The sequence below is a fragment of the Nothoprocta perdicaria genome, unplaced genomic scaffold, assembly GCF_003342845.1.
Source record: "Nothoprocta perdicaria isolate Ctin4 unplaced genomic scaffold, notPer1 scaffold_34, whole genome shotgun sequence".
NCBI classification, from domain to species: domain Eukaryota; kingdom Metazoa; phylum Chordata; class Aves; order Tinamiformes; family Tinamidae; genus Nothoprocta; species Nothoprocta perdicaria.
The window spans coordinates 5,147,719-5,152,493 of record NW_020455577.1 but is presented as its reverse complement, the minus strand read 5'-3'; the positions used below and the strand labels follow the sequence as shown (position 1 = coordinate 5,152,493).

At 42.2% G+C, this 4,775-nt stretch overlaps 1 long non-coding RNA gene across 1 annotated transcript; it reads left to right on the top strand.

Annotated features, from left to right (window-relative positions):
- Positions 1-2,420: 2,420 nt before the first annotated feature.
- Positions 2,421-4,372, top strand: LOC112951126. Its single transcript, XR_003250141.1, has 3 exons — positions 2,421-2,487; positions 2,900-3,021; positions 4,345-4,372. It is a non-coding gene; the product is annotated as an uncharacterized LOC112951126 (long non-coding RNA).
- Positions 4,373-4,775: the final 403 nt, after the last annotated feature.

Below are 4,775 nucleotides of genomic sequence, written 5' to 3'. Positions count from 1 at the left end.
AAAAAAAAAAATTAAACTTTCTCGCAACTGCCTAGACGAGGCTCTGTGGTGCTTAGCTGATCGGCAGGTGCTGTTTCAAGGAGCAACAGGATGGGTGCATTTAAAGAACATGCTCCCCTTGCAACCTTGCACTGTTTCATGGCCACCGATTTTGTTGTGGCAGGAATCTGCACAGGAGGCATTTTTACCTTCCCAACTAAGATTGTCCAGGCACTAATATAGTTCTGTGTTCCAAACTGGTACAAACCATCGGATAGATTTAATCAGACAGATTTTAAAATAGCAATCCTGATTGTATATTCAGGGACAGGAACAATCATAACTGAATACAACCGTTTTGGTACGTTCTCTATTTTCATTGCTATTTGTGTTTGCACAGCTTCAATCTAATTCCCCCCCAAACCTGTAATAATTACAGGTTGTCCTTTATATTTCTTGGGATTTCGATATACTAAGAAGGCTTTTGCTCTGGTGTCAATTAAGGCTTTTACAATTTATGAGGATTGTTTTTTCCAAAATAGTTGAAGCTCTACATGGGGTCATGGGTCCTTCCGTGTCCATTGCACTGGAGCTTGGCTATCGCTCCATTCTTGTGTCCTATGCTGAACTATTTCCCTTGTCTCTTCCCAAGGATAGAAGTCAGAGTACGGCTCTCAATCCTCCTTCTCCCCTGGAAGATCTGATCCACTCGTGGTGGGCCGCAGGTTTTACAACCCTATGTGTTTTAATAACGTAAAGGTCATGCCTATGTTTGTGGTACCTTCTGTATCACACTTGCAAAGATGTCTTGGGAAGTTCCTGTCAGCGGCTCCTTGACTGTCACTGAGGCAAAGGAGAAGTGGCAAAGGGCACGGAGCCGCTCACCTGTGCAGGAGCAGGTGTCCTCTGCCTCCTCTGGGTATTAGAAATGGGGCCTTTGTGGCCGATGCTTCAGTGCTGCCTGGCTTTCGTTGGAGGACGTTCGTTAGCATCTCCTGAAAAAACACAGAGCAATGAGGAGCAGATTAGAGAAATGTACTTGCAGAGGGTACAATCTCTTGCAGAATCGGAAAAAAACATTTAGATCTAGATTTGGTGAGTTGCCTATGATGGTTTTCCATTTAAATAACTTATAAATGCTGAAATAAAAACTGGAAAATTTCAAAGCAATCTCAGAAGGCTAGATGGCCATCTGATATTCAAATTACTGTTTTTTTTTTTTTAAAGCAGGTTACCCAAATTTTTCTCTTGGCAGTTTTCAGGGGATTACATCAGACAGACAGCTACAAAAGTTAGCAGTACTTCACCTGTGCCTTTGAATGTACATTCAGGAGCTTTTACGCAATCTGTCATTTCAAATCCACCGTAAGGATGTAGCAAGTAGCCATGAGAGTAAACAGGGGAGCACCACTGAGGGTAACAGGGGGTAGGAGTGAGTGTAAACAGAGGTTAAAAAGGCAGATCAAGTGATAAAATTACCAGAACCTCATAGATTATTGAGTCTTCGAGGTTACAGATATAATTCCCTTAATTTGCTTTACATTTCCTCAAAATTTTTTCAATATTTTTGTGGAATATTATGGAAAGGAGGTAGAATTATTGTCAATTATGTCATCGGAAGGAGAACATGGTCTTGTTTAAGACATCTCCTGCAGTATTTGAGAGCTTTTGCTGTCCCTGTGTCATAGGAAGGTCATTTCTGTCACTACTATCCAGATGTCCATCCTCAGCATCTGTCTAAGCATCGTTTTCCCTATGAGCAGGGCCCCACCTGGCACCTTCACCTCCCTCTTTAGCCCCTCTTGTTCTCCTCCCACTGCTTTTCAGTTTATTTTTCTTGTTTCAAGTCTCTTTTTCCATCAGTTGATGGAATTCTCTCAGTTTATCTCAGAAAGGAAGCTACACATATAGGCCCATACCAACGTACTGCTGTTTGATTTTCCTTGTTTTAATTATGTTTGCATTGTTTTGGGTATTTGTAACATTTGTCTTAAGCACTATTTTGATATGGAGAAAGCACACAAAGTCATATTGTAAGTGACCTTGCCATTTCAGGGTAAAGTGATTTGGAGGTCTTTCAAACCCGCCTGGATGCCACCCTGGGCCACATGCTCTGGGTGTCCCTGCTTCAGCAGGGGGTTGGACTTGATGATCTCTAGAGGTCCCTTCCAACCTCAACCATTCTGGGATTCTGTGATGACCTTTTCTCAAATTCCCCACCAGTTGTGTCAGGGCTGCCCCCTGTGCATATGAACGGATACAGGGAGAGTGGGTGACACTGGTTAACGAGATACCTTTAATTCTAGCCATCCAGTGCTGATCCCCCTTAACCCAGGGCATTGCTGCACTTGAACTTTAAATATTCTTATATCTGTGTTACTACCTGGTATTACTTCCTGCAGTATCCTTAGAAAGCATGTGAAGAAGCAAACCAAATGCTAGAGGAAGAGGGAGGAGAGAACTGGAGAAAGCAAGCGGGCGCAGCGTGGCGCCCAGCACTACGTTCACGTAAGAGGGGCACGTAGGCGCTACTGCGGGACGGCAGGCGCTAAGCGCAGGCTCCAAGCCCAGCACTGTGGTGGATGTGGGACTGATTGCGGGTGCACTCTCGCCGCAGGAGATTGCTCGGGTACACAAAGCTCCTGCTATCACAGTTAAGGGAGCACAGCATTATGAGGAAAAAGTATTCTGATTTTTTCTTTAAATGGTATCTCTTTTGTGAAGTCTCATATCTTAATCTCACTGTCATATTCATCTGAATTATGTTTTTCTCTTTGGTGTAAGACTCATGTGTGTATGTGTTTATTGTATTAGCTTGGCACAGAGCGGTCTGCAAGAAGCTTTGAGGCTTGTGATGAATTTAGAAAGCCCTGATCAAAGTTTAGTTTTTCACTCATCAGCTGTTTTAATTGCCCAACAGCGTGCAAGACAAGCAGGAGTCTGCACAGTTTAGTCCAGGGTGCACGTCTTTATGTAAACCTATTGAAAGCTGCCTTTACTCTTCTGCAAAGCTGGATGGATGATTAATCAGGTTAATAATAGGTAAGTACATACCGCTATTAATATAACACCAATAATGCCATCTGGCCATGAATAAATTGTTTAATTGAGATTTCCATCTTGGCTCCATTACAGCCCTAGTCGGTTCCTCTGTTCATGCATTTCCATATCAAACAAGAAATTACAGGAACATACTTAAAGATTTTTGTCTTTGGAAACTGTAGCCTCAGTTTCTAAGTTGGAAGTTTTTTTACAGTAAAGATTTAAAATAGGGGTACGTATCCAAAGGTGGGGAATAGCTGGCCCGAAACACATTCAAACCTAAAGTCAGTCCCTCAGAACATGGCTCTACAAGAGAAGGTAATTTAATGTAACACCCTGGAAAAAATGCACCATCTTTACTGTGAATCTGCAGAACATTCACCAATTTAGTTGTCTGATCTGCACAGAGGACAACATAACATTGCTTCTGCAAAATAACATGACGGGCCCTCTTTCCAGCTTCTGACTTGACTGCAGCAAATGCTGTTCTTCACTCAGCCTCAATACTCTAATTGTGTTTTATAGTAGTCTTCTTACATACAAGCAAAACCAGTTTTATGTTAAAAAAGGTCCTGTTTTCATATTATGCAAGCAAAGTGACATCGTGTTTTATGATGAATTACAATAATCTCCCCTTCTGTTTCAATATTTTTGAAGCGTTCAGATTAAAGAAAGCAGAATCAGGAAAAGAATGTTTAATCCAAAAGAAAAGTGTGAGATTCAGAGAAAGGTCAGAGGGAAGTGTTTATCAGCCACTTGTTACTAATGCAGCAGAATACCTGAGATTTAAGACAAAATCCTTGAAGATGAACGGGCTCCTGCACTTGCCTGAAGAGAACAGAGCAAATTACCACTTTATTACGGTACTTGAGACTTTGTCGTAGAACAAGAGCCATGCTCCTAATTGCCATACAAGGCACAAACAGACTTTTCTGTGTGCTGTAAAAAGCCATGAAGCAGAGAGGCCTGGGCACCGAACGGTTGGTCTGGATTCACCTCATAAGGGTGAGGCCCATTCACTGGGTTATTCTGGTTTTTACACTGCCTTAATTTTGGTGCCTAAAACATTGCAGCTCCTATCATCTGAGCTTCATGTCTGCACTCCTGTCACAGGGAAGACTCATTGAGTCAGCAGCCACAGAGGTTACCAAGCTAAGCACAAGTACCTGCCTCTAAATCATCCTCTAAATCCCATGGACTGGACTGACTAAAACTCTTGCATTGACTCCAGCAAATGCCTAGACTTGGACCTTGTCAGAATTTAAAGTTGGGTGACCTGGATCTCATCCTTGGAAATATTATTATATATCTGTTGTCTTTCAGATCTTGCCAGCCTCTTGCCAGATCCCTGAATAAACTGCCCACCTGCACATCATGAAGCAGAGGAGAAGCAGTAAGTTGTAGTCTGTAAAGTCATTAATTTCCTTCTGTTGAGAGACAATGAAGAATCTAAATTACAGTGACTGTACCCGCCCTGCTTAACAAAAAAGCCCAGGCCTGTGGTCTTTTGGAGGTGGAAGCCTCCACACTTCAGTGGTACTGGGTCCCTATGAAGACAGAGAGACAGGCTGACTAACTAGGTACTGAATTCTTGTGCAAAGAGACATCTGAGATTACCCAAAGCAAGGAAAAGTATCCAATTACTATGAAGAAAAGAGACTACAGAAAATAAATTCACACAGTTGCTTGCCTTTTTTATTTGTCACAGCTTTAATCACTTACAGAACATGCAAGTGTTGAGCTGTATATCCCTA